This window comes from Dipodomys ordii, unplaced genomic scaffold, assembly GCF_000151885.1.
Source record: "Dipodomys ordii isolate 6190 unplaced genomic scaffold, Dord_2.0 Scaffold114, whole genome shotgun sequence".
Lineage (NCBI taxonomy): Eukaryota > Metazoa > Chordata > Mammalia > Rodentia > Heteromyidae > Dipodomys > Dipodomys ordii.
In genome coordinates, this window is record NW_012267330.1 from 695208 (window position 1) to 710743 (window position 15536).

Consider the following 15536-nt stretch of genomic DNA (forward strand, 5'->3'; position numbering starts at 1 on the left):
TGCCACCGCCAGCGGCGGCTGCTGGCTAGCGATCAGATGTGTATTCTTGCCTTGGGTTTCCCTCACTTGTCTAACTCTCTGTCCTGTGATGGCACACTTGGTGTGTTTCTTTGGCTTAGGACTGTTCACTGGAACTCTAAAACTGCTTTCTATGTGAGAGCTTGTTCAGATTCCAGCTTCTCCTCCGCCATCTTGTCTCCATTCCAGATTATATAATCTTATTTGATCTATTCTCAAGTTCTGATTCTTGTAGCTCAAATATGACACTAAATCCTTATAGTAATTATTTTAACTTTGAACTCCAGAATTTATATTTGGCATTTTACAATAAAATGTATGTTATCTTCATTAGTAATCTATTTGTGAGTCACGGTTATCACACTTGTTTTATTTGTTGAGCATGCTTTTTGTAATTTTAATTGTTAATTTAGATTATCATTTGTTTCCTTATTTGGTGCTGGTACTGGGCTTGAACTCAGGACCTTGCATTCTCTTAAGGCTTTCTGATCACGGGTGGCAAGACACTTGAACCATGTCTTTAGCCTGGCATTTTGCCAGTTAGTTAGAGATGGAGTCTCACAGACTTTTTGTCCAGGCTGGATTTAAACCCCTTCTGAGTTGCTAGGCTTATAGGCATAAGCAACCAGCACTCAATTAAAGTGTTTTTTTCTGTCTAGGGATGTGGTGACTAAGTGGTAACACATTTGCTCCCTAGTACTGCAATCAATCGTACAATCAGTCAGTGATGTATGAAGTTCAACACCTGACTTTGAATGGAAACTTAAATCGACCACGTTTTTCTCTCTATTAATAGGACATACATTTCTGTACAGGTGGTCCCATTGCAACAATGAGATGTACAAGACAGTATGTCGAAAAACGAACTTTACAACTTTGGTGGGTGGGGGGATTAGTTGTGGAGATGGGAGGGAAGGAATGGTAGGGGAAAAACAAGGGAGGAGGCAACAAGAAGTGTATTCATTACCTTGCCCATGTGATTGTAACCCCTCTGTACAGTATTTTCACAATAAAAAACTTATTTAAAAATTTGTTTTCATCATGTATGTTAAGGTAAGACATACATGTTGCATATTTCTGCTTAGGATCACGTGGTAGCTTGGGAAATTGGGCTCCTTGCTGCTCTTTCTCTCCCTCACCCTCAACAAAACCTAAACCAATTTGTTACTGATACTGTTTTTGCTGTTTGATTTATATAAGCTGAATTACAATCCCTACTTAGCTTACACTATTTCCCCTCTTGCAGTAACAGTGGTATGTGCATCTGACTAGCTCTACATCATTGACAAAGATGATACTTCCCTTTGTGCTCAAGGCCTCACAGCTAATAAGAATTCTGCTTTAGCTTCCCAGCCCTTCTCCATTAATGAGTGATTGCCTTTACAAGTGATGAGAGCCCAGCATCCTTTATCCATGAGGCACAAATGCCCCTTCAGGACCCTCGTTCATTCTTGCTCTCTGTGCCAGCTAAAGCCTAGGACTTTTCACCATGGGAGTCCTTTCTCTGTCTCCACTTTCCATACATAACAGTACCAGGTCTTCCACTAACTGTATCCATGTTGTCTGGCTGGTTCTATTATTCAGGATGACTTTCTTTGCTTTTTCTTTAACAATTAATGAATATTATGAAGTCAGAAATCTAGACCAGCCATTCCTGCAGCTAACTTTATAGAAATACTACCTGCACCTCATCTAGTAAATATTTGTTTTATCTCCCCTCATGTGCAGTTAATAATTCATACTGCCATAATACATGTTAGGTAGTGCTCCTATTCTATGCGGTTTCATCTATCTGTGGCATCCATTAGGATGGTCTGTCTCTCTGCACTTCAGGCCTTTTCCGTACCCCAGTTGGTCTGCCTGGTTTTCTTTTAAGTGGAAAGACAATCAAGTCTGGTTTCTGTATGTTTCAGATTTGTGCTTTTGACTCTTGTTTGCCAGACCTGAAGTTTCCCAGCATGTCAGGCAGGGTTGTTGGTTCACCTTCCAAGGTTCAGGTGAGACTCATGCTGACCATGGATCATGTGCTGGCATGCGTCCATATGATGTTCAGGAAGGCCACTAACCTGCGTGTCTGCAGCTGCTCTGTCTCTCTCTCTCTTTCTGCTCGCTGATAGGTAAGCCCCTTTCTTCTGATGCTATGCTTCACTGCACTACACACGTTTTCAGCCATAGCTATGAACAGAGGGATTAGGAGAGGCTTTGAAGGTGAACTGTCCTGGGGATCTCACAGGATTACCATTCACTAAATCCAGTCTCCTCTCATCCATCAGTCAAGGCTCTGCCTTGTACAGTAGACTCTGAGGCTGTGCGGGAGCCATCAAAAACCCGGGTGAACAGGGCCTCATGAGGATGCCATGCACAACACCAATTCCCTAACTCCACCTGGTCCCAGCGACCACCTTCCTCCTTAATCCTGACCGATAGTGAGTCTGCAGGTGGGTTGAGTATCTCACTATTAGAAGACACCTGTAATTAAGAATATCTAATATTCTAGCTGGAAATCTTATCCTGCCATCCCTCTTGCTCTCCTCCTTTCTTCCCTTTTCCACTCCTTTCTTCTACCATCTTCTTCCTTACTGAACTGAAAGTAATTGCTGGTTATGGGGAGGCCTCTCTATTAAGTTACTGAGGCAGAAAAATGGGCAGCAGAGGAATGGACAGTAAGTAGTTCTTGGTTCGGGGTGCAGATGTGGCCTGGAAGCTGCGTCTGAGGGGTGTGAGAGGAAGGGCCAAGACTTCTGATGACATGCACACTGGTGGTAGAATGGACTGCACCCATGGAGGACCAAGCTCAGCCCTACGGCCTCTGTGGCAATAACGCCTTTCCTCTCATTTATATCCTGCTGTGGCCTCTCTCCATTCTCCAGGAAGCTGCCCAGGGCAGCAACCCAGTGAGTGTGCCACATCAGCATTCTCTTTGCTACAGCCACAGGGAGACCAGCTATGGAACCAGCATCTTCTCTCCAGGGCATATCTTAGGCTAAGCTTTCCTCCCCACTTACTTATTTTCAATGGACTTCTTTCTACTTAGTATTCCCAGGAATCTGGAAACATTTTGGTTTGTTTATTATTTCTTTGTTCTCAGTAATGTCGTAATTCAAGAACCACTGAGGCCATTTCCTTATTTCCGTTCATTTTCTTAATTTTCAAGTGATTTTTCAACCAAAGTCAGAGGAAGTTGACTGTTTTTGCAATTGCATTTTTATTGTGAGGATGCTTTTTTTGCCAATATTACAGGTTATTAGGGGTCTGAGACTTGAAACAAAGCGGAGAGTGCTCCTATGTGTCTAGTAGAGACATTAATGCATGGTTTGTCTTTGAGTTTCTGGCTGCTATTTTCTACAACCCATTTTCCATGATCAACCCTGTCTCAGAACCATTCTAGTAAGCTAGTTGGAAATCACCCAAAAGGAGATAAGCAATCAGATGCTGGGAAGGGAGTTGGGGAGATGAGACTTGTTTTATGGTTTCACAGGCAAACAAAACACGAGCCTAAGTGAGGACCCAGGACTCACCACAGCTAATGTGCAGTAGCTGCAGACTCACCCTGCTCATGGGCCAGAGGCCAGCTGAGGTGGCCTCCTGAAAGCTTGCTTTCCCTGGATGTCAAAACTGATCACAGGCCACCCACAGTGGAGCCTGGAAATGGAGCAGCCAAGATCAGGCAAGCTCTGCGAGGTTGAATCCTCCAGTCACATGAGAAGACCTTGGTGAGAACACTTGGTGATGTGATTTTTCTTTACAGAAGCCACCCTTGCCCTTTGTTCCCAAGCTGCCAGCCTGACTTGCTTTTTGTCAGAGCAGCATCTCCCATCTGGCCTGAGTAGATACGCTCATAAAACCTTGCCTATAACCTCTGAGTCTTGTCTTATTTCTGTGATTCTTGACTTACAGAGATCCACTCAGGTGACATCACTGGAAACATACCTTTCAAGTTGATCTCAGAAGCCCCCAGTAGAAAGCAGGGGTGCCCACACTGTACCTAGGGTAGAGCGAGAGGACCGTACAGTGGGTCTGTGGGAAAACCGGCCTTTATAGGTATCTTGACTTGTTACCATGGCCTCTTCAAACCCAAGCTTCCCCCTCCGTGACCCTTCATCAGTACAGGCTCAGCCAAGTGGCACGAAGCCCAGTCAGGCTGCCCGGTAGGAGCCTCTCTGTGTCCTAATTGGTGTTGCAAATTAGGGGACAGGCAAATCCCGTCTCCTTCCAGGCCTCCACTCCCTGACCTCACTCAGCCACCTCCTTTGCCCTGATGCTGGGAAGTACCTCAGGACAGTGGAAGTCTTTCTCCCTCCCAGAGGATCCAGGTCCCATATTTTCTTCCTGAACCTGCCAGTGGCAGCAATTCCCTACAATTTTCAAATGCCATCAGTTCCATTCTTCACGCCAAATGGTTCTGCTGGAATAATAATACTCTCTAAGAGCCCATGGGGGTTGTTAAGACTATAAGAAATGATTTCATTAAAAGCTTCATTCAACCAAGTTTAAATGAAACTGAACACACAACTAATCCAGCTAATTCTAGCTCAGTCTGGTTTTGTGCAAATACCATTCATGATTTTCTGCCTCAAGTTGCACACTGAAACAGACAGCAGGTTGACCTGGTGACAAAATATTACCCTAAGAACTAACAGCACAGAAATGTCAAGAGTGCTTGCAGAGGGATCTATCACCACATGAGCAAGATTTGACCCAGAATAGCCTGTGGCCTGGAAAAGGTGTTCCATGCCTTGTGCACATTGGCTCTGGTAATCTAGAGAAATATGCTGCCACAGAGCAGGGGGTTTCTATGTTTAGATAACTAAACAAAGAATGGAGACACTGGGTGGAAATTAGGAGAAAACTTGAGTTTCCAGAAGGCGTTGATGATGTGGCACAATGTGATCTTGGCAGGGGCCTGCTGGGAGACAGTGGCCAGCCAGACCCTCAGTCAAATAGCTGTCAGCTGGAGCTGCAGACTCGTGTGCTCCAGCCCTGTACTCAGCTTCCCAGTCTCTCCTCTCCCCTGGCAACTACCAGTAGGATACCCCTCACCCTGTCACAGAGCACTGCTGGAATTGGGAGGACTCACTGTAGATGTGGTTACATCGGTGGGCCCTCCCACCCCTCTCCTCTCCTTTTGCTCAGAGAACTTCTGGCCACTCTCCTGCCCCATACTTATGCTTGTCCTTCCATGCTTCTACCAGCCCACCACGGCTTTCCAGGTAACCAGCCCCACCTCCAGCAAAGGTCTCCAGTGGAGTGATGGATTGTCCATAGCACACCTACACTTTTCTAGGAGGCTTAGGAGGCATCAAGCACTCAGAGGCACAGTTGGGTACTAGTCGCATACTTACCATATATGGCTAGCTGCATCTTCTCCACGTAATGCGTAATGCTGAGAAGTGGATATTAAGTCCTACTGTTGAGCTGGGTGCAGTGGCTCATGCTTGTAATCCTAGTTAATCAGGAATCTGAGATCTGAGGATCCTGGTTTGAAGCCACCTCTGGCAGGAGAGTCTGTGAGATTCTTACCTCAACCACCAAAAAGATTGGAAATGAAGCTATAGCTCAGGTGGTAGAGCAAAACAGCTGAAGGACAGCACTTGGGCCATGAATTTAAGCCCTGGTACTAGCAATGCCCCCAACACATACATTCACAGTAACCCTAATTTTCCATGTTAACACTGTGCATTATCATGGGAAGGGATCTTCCCATGTTTATTGGTGAGGATGTGGCCTCAGAAAGAGTAAAGGATGCTGCCTACAGTTCCAGGATCAGTGAGTGACAGAGTCAGGATGCAAGTGGGCCCACATAGTTATTGGCTTTCCTGATTCCCCTGGAATCTCGCTAAGCTAGGTTTTACATTTTGGGTGTGGTGGCCTCCTGAAAAGCCACGACTGGATTCTGTTCTTGTTGGGTCCTCTTGCTCACCTTCTCCCTTGCATCAAAGGAGCTCAGGCAATTCACTGGGTTCTTGCACTAGCACTGATGAGTTAAAGGTGTTTGGGAACACGTGGTGGAAGAGGAGCAGAGATTCTCAGGCCAAGAGACTGCAGTTCTGTTCTCAGTGTCTGCTTTTCCATTTGGCTCTTAGAACACTAAGGGAGATGATGGGACACCAAGCTTTGTTCTGGGATGCTGCCAGCATTGGCCAAAGGAGGATGTGGGGGCAGATTCAGATTGGAGAGGAGTGGGTTGGGGTCAGGCAGTTGATGTAATAGTGGCTTTGAACTGGGGGAAAGGGGAGGATCTGGTGTGGCGACTAGAAGACAAAGCTGAGCAAAGCTTAGCTAGACGGTAGAAAGTAGAACTCTTGGAGCAGGCTGAGTGCCCTTTGTTTCCAGCTTGGTTTAATGAGAAACACAGTTTAGCAAAGAAACAAAATGGAACACGTGGGGTCCTGGAATTAAGTTGTCATCTCTGTAACATGAGCTTCTGTACGAGGATCTATATACTGAGCAAGCCCGTGCATGGAAGCCTGTGATTGTCACAGTTAGGAATCTCTCACCTGTGATGAAGGTGAGGCAGGAATGAGGTTCACCTCAGTGCTAAACACACATCTGGGCTGTGACTAGCACAGACCATAGTCTGGGAGACATGACCTGTAGAAAGAGTGCAGTCTTCATAAAGGAATTAAGGGTTTCAAACACAAGTATGAGGGAAGAGTTTCCAGGTCAAAAAGAATATGGAGACATTTAACAGAGAAGTGAGTTTATTCCAAAGCAGATTAGAGAGCTAGAATGGTGTGTAAGGAGAGGTAGAAAGGTGTGTAAAACATGCACACCAAGGCAGGATGTAGCCCTCCCGGGCTCAGATGTGGTTCACACCTGCAGTCACTGCTATGAAATGTATGGTTCAGGCTGGAAGTCTTTATTGATACACAGATATACAACCCATGAGGTTGGCAGCCTGTGTGAGTTTGTCCTTGGAAGTATTGACCCTGAAAACACTCCTAGAGAGCAGAAACTCCACAGGGCAGGGCGGGATCTGAACACTGCAGGGCTGCTGTACCTCCTGAGACCCGAAAGGGTACTGGCTGGTGCCCACACAGGGAAGGGGCAGAGGACCTGCTTCAGCAGCTCTTCAGTACAGGCCTCCCTCATCCCACAGGACCTGTGCTTGTCAGTCAGACCACAAGCTCTCCAGCCAGGCTGTGCCTCAGATGTGTGCTTGCACTGGCACAGGGTTGGGAGTCCCATGAACCCAGCACAGTAAGTTTAGAATCAGTTCCTGGCTGGGCACTGGTGGCTCATACCTGTAATCCTAGCTACTCAGGAGTTTGAGATCTGAGGGTTGTGGTTCAAAGCCAGCACAGGCAGGAAAGTCTGTGAGACTTATCTACAATTAACCACCAGAAAACTGGAAGTGGCACTCTGGCTCAAGTAGTAGAGTGCTTGCCTTGAGCTGAAGAGCTGAGGGACAGGGCTCAGGCCCAGAGTTCAAGCTCCAGGACTGACAAAAAAATAATGAGTCCCTGGGTCAAGGGCAACAGGAACAATATACTGAGTGATCTTGAGTGATCTCACTTTCTCTGGAAAGACAGAGGGTCTCCATACAGTGCAGCAGTGCAGTGATCCAGCCTTAAGGGAGTAGGATGGAATCCATGAGCAGCAGTGTTTCCAAGAATACTCACACTTTGCTCATAGCTATGAGTTCCAATTGTTTTTAAAGAGTATTCTGGAGTGGCTCCTAATTTGATTAAAAAGTGATTATGTACAAATATATGCACTTACAAAATATATATACTTAGTATGTTTAAACACACAGACTTAGACATGCTTTTATCATATATTACTTCAAAATATTAATATTTTAACATACAAATTGATTTTCTTTAAGAGAAAAAAGTTTCTCATTATAATATTAAGAGATTAGGAAACAGGAAAGTCTGACTTTAAACCTACCACAGAATACAACTATGGTTAAGATTTCAGCTTACATTTTCCCTCATTTTTCACAACTTTTAATGTTTTAGTTTAATAGCATTTTTGAGATACAACTCACTAATTTAAAGTGTATATTTAAGTAGATTCACAGAGTTGTGGAACCATCACAATTTATGCTTAGAATATTTTCATCTCCCCTGAAAAAGATCCCAAACCAAATAACAGTCTATTCTCAGCCTCCAAACCTTCACCTTCATCCACAACAAATTAAATTTTGCTTCTGTGGACTTGCTCATTCTGGTGAATTCACAGGACTAATCCAGCAATATGAGGTCTTTTGAAGGCTGACTCTCCCTCAGCGCATGCATTCAGGGCTCCTCTGTGCAGTGGTGTGCAGCAGCACATCATGTCTTATTTCCAGGAATAACCCATTGGATAGAGGAATCCATTGATTCCTCTGGGAATCAACCATTTTGGGTTGTTTTTCAGATTTTGCCTAATGTTAATACATTGCTATACAATTATGGACAATATTTGATGTGGATTCAGGTCTTTATTTCTCTTGGAAATACATCTGGAAAAAAAATTCTAGACCAATTAAGTCTGTTGGTCTTCTGGAATACTACTAAAATCTTCTTTGAGATTATGAGAAAAGCCATCTTTTCTACCAAAGTGAGCTGATTAAAAAAGCCTGTTTGGCCTGATGGCTTGGCTCTTCTTGATTATTCTACTAAGATAGTATCAGAAAGTATCCCAGGGTGTGAGTAATTAAGACTGTTAATCTTATGGCAATGTCTCTCAGTGGTCATTTTAGTGGCTATAAGTCTATCTTACCTTCTTCATATTGGCCATTCTCAAGCAGATTGAGAACTTGAGCCTGGTCAATTTGAGCAGAGGGGCAGGGTCGGTTGTGTTAGGGACAAATAGTCTGCCTTTTCTGTGTGCTTGCTTGTTTGCCAGATATTTGGCTGATGGTACACCATTCTGCAGAATCAAACTTTGTGTTTCCAAGTTCCTTTTGAGTTGTTGCCCTAATTCCTATACCACACCCCAACATCCCTGAACCATTTCTAATGAAGTGGCTACACAACATTTTTAATACTAATGGCCATGTTCATATTTCTTTCCATTCTTGGCAGTGTTTTTTTGTCATTACTTTTTTTTGTCAGTTTTAGGGCTTGAACTCTGGGCCTGGACACTGTCCCTGCTTTTTTCAGCTCAAGGCAAGCACTCTACCACTAACCACAGCACCACTTCGGGTTTTCTAGTGGTTTATTGGAGATAAGAGTCTCACATACTTTCCTGTCGGGCTGGCTTTGAACTGTGATCCTCAGATCTCAGCCTCCTGAGTAGCTAGGATTATAGGCATGAGCCACTGGTGCCTGGCTTTGTCATTATTTTTAATTTTAGCAGTATTAGTGGTTATAAAGTGGTATCTCATAATTGATTTGCATTTCCCTAATGATTAGTAATGTAGGCAAGTTTTCAAGTGTTTTGTGGATCTTAGTGTAATTGTCTATGAAGAAATACTCTGTTTTGTTTACATTTTTTAAAAATCGGCATGTCTTTTTATTTTATTTTATTTAGTTTTTCAAGTCCTGGGGCTTGAACTCAGGGTCAGGGCACTGTTCCTGAGATTCCTTTTTTTTTTGTCAGTCCTGGGGCTTGAACTGTGGGCCTGGGTGCTGTCCCTCAGCTCTTCAGCTCAAGGCAAGTGCTCTACCACTAGAGCCACAGTGCCACTTCCAGCTTTTTTTGTTTATGTGGTGCAGAGGGATTAAACCCAGGGCCTCATGCATGCAAGGCAAGCACTCTACCACTGAGCCACCTTCCCAACCCCTCCTGAGATTCTTTGGCTCAAGGCTAGCACTCTACCTCTTGAGCCACAGTGCCACTTCTGACTTTTTCTGTTTATGTGGTACCAAGGAATTGAAGCCAGTGCTTCATGCATGCTAGGCACACAATCTACTACTAGGCCACATTCCCAGCCCTGGCATGTCTTTATAATAGTGAGTTATAAGAATTCTTTGAATGTTTTGAACCCCGATCCTTTATTAGACAAATGATTTGCAAATATCTTCTTTTATTCTATATGCTGTCTTTCATTCTTTTTGTGCTTTTATTTGTTTTACTTTCTTTAAAGCAAGGTTTTACTATATAGTTCAGGCTGGTCTAGAACCCATACCTATCTTGTCTTAGCTTCTTACTGGCACTATGGACATATACTACCATACCCAGCTTGTAGTACCATTTAGAGTACACTCAATTTAGACTATGAGTAGTAAGTCAAGTTATCTACTTCTTTTGTCACTGGTTCTTTTCTAAGACCCTAATCCAAGGCCATAAGGATTTGCTTCCATAGTTTCTCCAAGATTTTTTTTCTCTTAGGCTTGGGCCTTTGAACCATTTTACTAATTGTTATGGATGATTTGAGACAGGGATACATATTCATTTTTTCTTATATGTCAGCACTGGGGACAAAGCCTAAGGTTTTATTCAAGTTGCATCAGAGATCTGCCACACAGCTTCACCCGGTACCTTCAAATGCCGTCTTTTGCCTGACCATGTGCAGTCATCCCTGAACCTTTCACTGAAATCACTGTTCTTTTCTATTGGATTGTCTTGTCACCTGTGCTAGCTGATGGGTATTTTTTATTTTATTTGTAATTCCTGCTCCATAACTATTAGAGTTATTTTTAAAATGACTATGAGCAATAAGGTATCTTTTGTTAAAATATTTTGTCTGTTGTCTTTGGTTTCTTTTTTTTATTGTGAAAATACTGTACAGAGGGGTTACAATTACATGGGCAAGATAATGAGTACATTTCTTATCAAGCATTGTAGCTCCTCCTTTGTTTCCCTTTCCCATCCCTTCCCATCCTCCCCTCGCTCCCTCACCCAACCATCCCCCCCCCACCAAAGTTGTAAAGTTCATTTTCGACATAATGACAAGAAAACGTGGTATATATACACAATGGAATTCTATGCCTCCATCAGAAACAATGACATTGCCCCATTTGTTAGCAAATGGAAAGGCTTGGAAAAAATTATATTAAGTGAAGTAAGCCAGGCCCAAAGAAACATAGGTCCCATGGTATCTAGTATATGTCTTAGTCAAGCAGAAAAGTTCAGATAAGTTGATGTTAGGGAAATGAACCCTAAGATATGTATTCAAATGTTTTTTTCCTTTCATGTGATTGTTTCTAACACATTTATAAGATTATTTCTTTGTTGCTTTGTGTGTCCCTCCTCCACAGTATAACCCCTGATTTCACTGTATTTGATATTGGTATAATTTGTGGAGGGGAAGGGGAAAAATAAATCGTTTAAATATGGATACAGGTGGACCCATTGCAACAATGAAATGTACAGGTCTTTATGTCTTTGGTTTCTGAGGCAGCTTTGGAACGGTTTCAGAGAAATGAAGGCCAAAGACATTCTTGTTAAAAGTTTGTGTATCATTTGACCTCAAAAGCAGGCCTTAGAAGACAAATCTGTCTCTCTGTCTCTCTCTGTGTCTCTTTCTCTCTGACCTTCTCTAGTCCTCTTTCTACCTGCTCATTTATCTCTTCAGAGTAGGGCATAGAGATTAGAATTAATTTGCTTTGCTTTTTTCTAGTTTCCTAAGTTGGAAAACTAAACTATTTGTTTTTAAAGTTAAGGTGTTTCTTTTTAAAGATAGATGTTGAGCTATTTCCCTATACATATTGCTTAAGTTGGAACCGACAAACTTTGTTGTGGTGTGTTTTACTTTTATTCATTCCAAGCTATTTCCTTTTCAATTTTATAATGTTGTGCCAGTAACAGGGCTTGAACTTAAGGCCTCATGTTTTCTCTTGTATTTCTTAATGGTGGACTTGAGCATGCATTCAGTCTGGGATTTTTCTGGTTAATTGGAGATGGAGTCTACCCATGTTGGCTTCAAAACTCGATCCTCTAGGTATCAGCCAGAAGGCTGAGTAGTTAAGATTACAGGCATTGGCTATTAGTGCCCAGATTCATCTGATTGCTCTTTTGGTAATTTTGACCCAACCCCTATGCATTCACTTCTGTATTTCTTAAAATTTCAACTTTCTTTCTTTTATTGACTTATAATTTAATTCAGTTGTTGTTATAGCATATAGCTTTTATGGATGTAAGTCCTTTAAAGTATACCTATGGCCAATCACATCATCTACTTTGGAGAATAGTCTATAAATACTTCAGAATTATTTGTGTCATTATGTTCTGTTGATATTTATTCAAAATGCTATTAGTCTTTTATTTTCTAATAGAGTCCCCTTGAGCCTCAACTTAGTTGTGTCTGCTATTGAAAATGGTGTTTTAAAGTCACCAAGAAATATTTTTAATCTATTTCTTTCCCTCAATTCTGAATAATTTTCTTTCAGGTGCTTCAGAACTAGTTTATCATCTATGGGTACTTAAGTTACAATATTTTTCTGATACCTTTGACCTGTGTCATTATGAATTGTCTGTCTGTTTGGTGTAACCTCAATCCCACTGTCTGTCTCTGATATCAACACAGCCACTACAGTTCTTGGTTGCTCCTTGTTTCATGGTATATCTTCCTTCATCCTTTGTGTTTTCACCTATTTGTGTTTTGAATATAAAATGGGTCTTTTGTAGAAACTGTAAATTCTGTAAAGAAAAATCCATTCATCAATCTTACCCTTTGATTAGATAACTTAATCTAATTAAATTTGATTGCTATTATTTTTAATATATTATATTTTTATTTTAATATATTTTTATTGTAAAAATACTCTACATAGGGGTTACAGTTACATAAGCAAGGTAATGAGTACATTGCCTATCAAGCTTTGTTGCCTCCTCCTTTGTCTCTCCTCCCCCCTCTCCCCCACGCCCCCAGGCCTAAATTGTAAAGTTCATTTTTCAGCTTAGTGTCTTGTACATCTCATTGTTACATAATGCTTAAATAGGGACACAGGTTGACCCATTTTAACAATGAGATGAACAAGACACTATGTTGATTGTAATTATTGGAAAAATAAACCTTATAGTTGTAATCTAGTTAGAAGTTTTATGTATTTCTTATGTGGTTTTGTTCTTTTATATTTCTGTTCCATTATTTTTGTTGTATTGGGCTTTGAACTCGGGAGCTTGCTTGTGAGACATGTACTCTATTGCTGAACTATGCCCCTTGTTTTTTCTGTAGTGATTGACCTTAAGGGAGGATCTCACTTTCTACCTGGCACATGTCTCAAGAGTGGTCTTCCTATTTAAGCTTCCCAAGACAACTGGGATGACACTACATGTCACCATGCTCAGCCTCTTCAATTGAGATGGAGTTTTACAGGCTTTTTTCCCTGTGCTGGCCTAGAACCATGATCCTCCATTGACCAGCATAAGCTATTACACCAGTTGTTGGCTGGTAAGTGATCTTTTACATATGCCCAAGGGGGCCTTAAACTTTAATCCTCCTGATCTCGGCCTCCCAAATTGTTAGGATTATAGATATCTACTAATGGTTCCTGGTTGTTCCACTGCTTTTGTGATTATTACGTATTTTCTCACATACCAATTTTTTATTTCATTTAGTATATTTTTAAAATGTTTTCTTCTTGGTTGTCCTGGGGACAATTAGTTATAATTAACTTACCTTAAAACAATGTGGTTGAGTTAGTACTAAGTTAATTTTAATTGTATGCAAACTGTTCTCATTTGACTCCAGCCTTTTCTTTTCCTTTGTGCTGCTGTTATACAAGTTCCCTATGCATGCAGTATAAATCCATCAGCATGATTCTGTAGTGACTGTTCCATGCCATTGTTTTGAAAGTCAAAAAAAGTGTTATGGACAAACATATATTTACAGTGTCCTTTATATCTGTTCATGTAGCTTCTCTTCCTGGTGCTTTTATTTTTCTCTCTTTAAAAATATTTGCATAGGTGCTAGGAAGGTGGCTCAGTGGTAGAGTGCTTGCCTTGCATGCATGAGGCCCTGGCTTCAATTCCTCAGTACCACATAAGCAGAAAAAGCTGGAAGTGGTGCTGCGGCTCAAGTGGTAGAGTGCTAGACTTAAGCTGAAGAGCAGAGGGACAGTGCCCAGGCCCAGAGTTCAGGCTCCATCACAGACTATATATGTATGCATGTATGTATGTATGTATGTATGTATGTATGTATGTATGTATGTATATATATTTGCATATATTAGTTGTTGAAAAGAGCTTTACTGTAATATTTGCATACATAGCATGCAATGTGCTTTAATCAAATGTACCCCAGCTATATCATCCTTTTCTGGCATTCCATCCCCTCCCTTTCCTTTTAATATTGCACTCTTTTCATGCATACTTGTAATATACTTCTAGCATATCCACATCCACCACTCTATCTTTTCTCTTGACAATCAGATCAGTGCTCATTGTACAATCCTGTCATATTTTTTTATTCTTTTTAGGGAGGGGAGTAGGTTGTGGGGCCTGAACTCTGGGCCGGGACACTGTCCTTCAGCTCTTGAGCTTAAGGCTAGCACTCTACCACTTGAGCCACAGAGTCGCTTCCGGCTTTTTCTGCCTATGTGATGCTGAGGAATTGAACCCAGGGCCTCATGTTTGTGAGGCAAACACTCTACCACTGAGCCACCTTTCCAGCCCCAATTCTGACATATTTTTAAGGTCTAAATTCCATAGACAAGTGAAAACATGACATTTGTTTTCTGAATTTGGCTTATCTTGTCTAACGTTGTACTCTCTAGTTCCATCTATTTTTTTTCTACAAATGGCAAATTTCATTCCTTATTGCTGAGTTTAAATATTTTAATTTCCAATGATCAGTTGTTGGGCTCCTAGGCTTTATGTGGTCTTGAGTTACAATGTAATGATGTCTTTCTACTTTGGCCTGAAAATTTCTGGTTAGAATTTCTTGTAAATCAGATTAGCTAGCCACAATTGTTTAAATTTTGTTTAATCTGATGATGTCTCAATTTTTTTTATTTTTTGAAGTATAATATTACTAGATATAGAATACGCTTTTGGCTGATGGTTTCTTCTCTGAGCTCTTTGCATATATCATCCAGTTTCTTTCCGGCATGGATGATTACTAATGAGACAAAGTATGTTAATGTTATCAAGGATTGCTTATTTGTGGTGTATTGTCTTTCTTTGGATGCTTTTAAGGTTTTCTTTTTGCCTTTCTCACTTGACAACCTGATTAAAGGGAAAGTGAGTGTGGATTTCTGAGCTAACACTCCCAGTAATTCAGTGAGTTTATTGGGTGGTGGACTGATGTTTTCCAGTAAGCACAGGCAGTTTCAGTCCTGTCGTCAAGTACTTTTCCTGCCCCTTTGTCTTTCTCCTCTTTTTGTGAGACTTTATTAACTTTATTTCTTGTTCCCAGATTTATAAGTGTGATTTGCCCATCTTTACTGCTTTCTTCAGCAGCTGTCTGTTGTTGGACATCAACTTATGTCATGTACTTGATAAAACACAAATTCATTTTTTATTGTGAAAATATTGTACAGAGGGGTTACAATTACATAGGCAAGATAATGAGTACATTTCTTTTTTTTTTCTTTTTTTCTTTTTCTGGGTCCAGTCGTGGGGCCTGAACTCTGGGCCTGGGCGCTGTCCCTCAGCTCTTCAGCTCAAGGCTAGCGCTCTACCACTTGAGCCACAGCGCCACT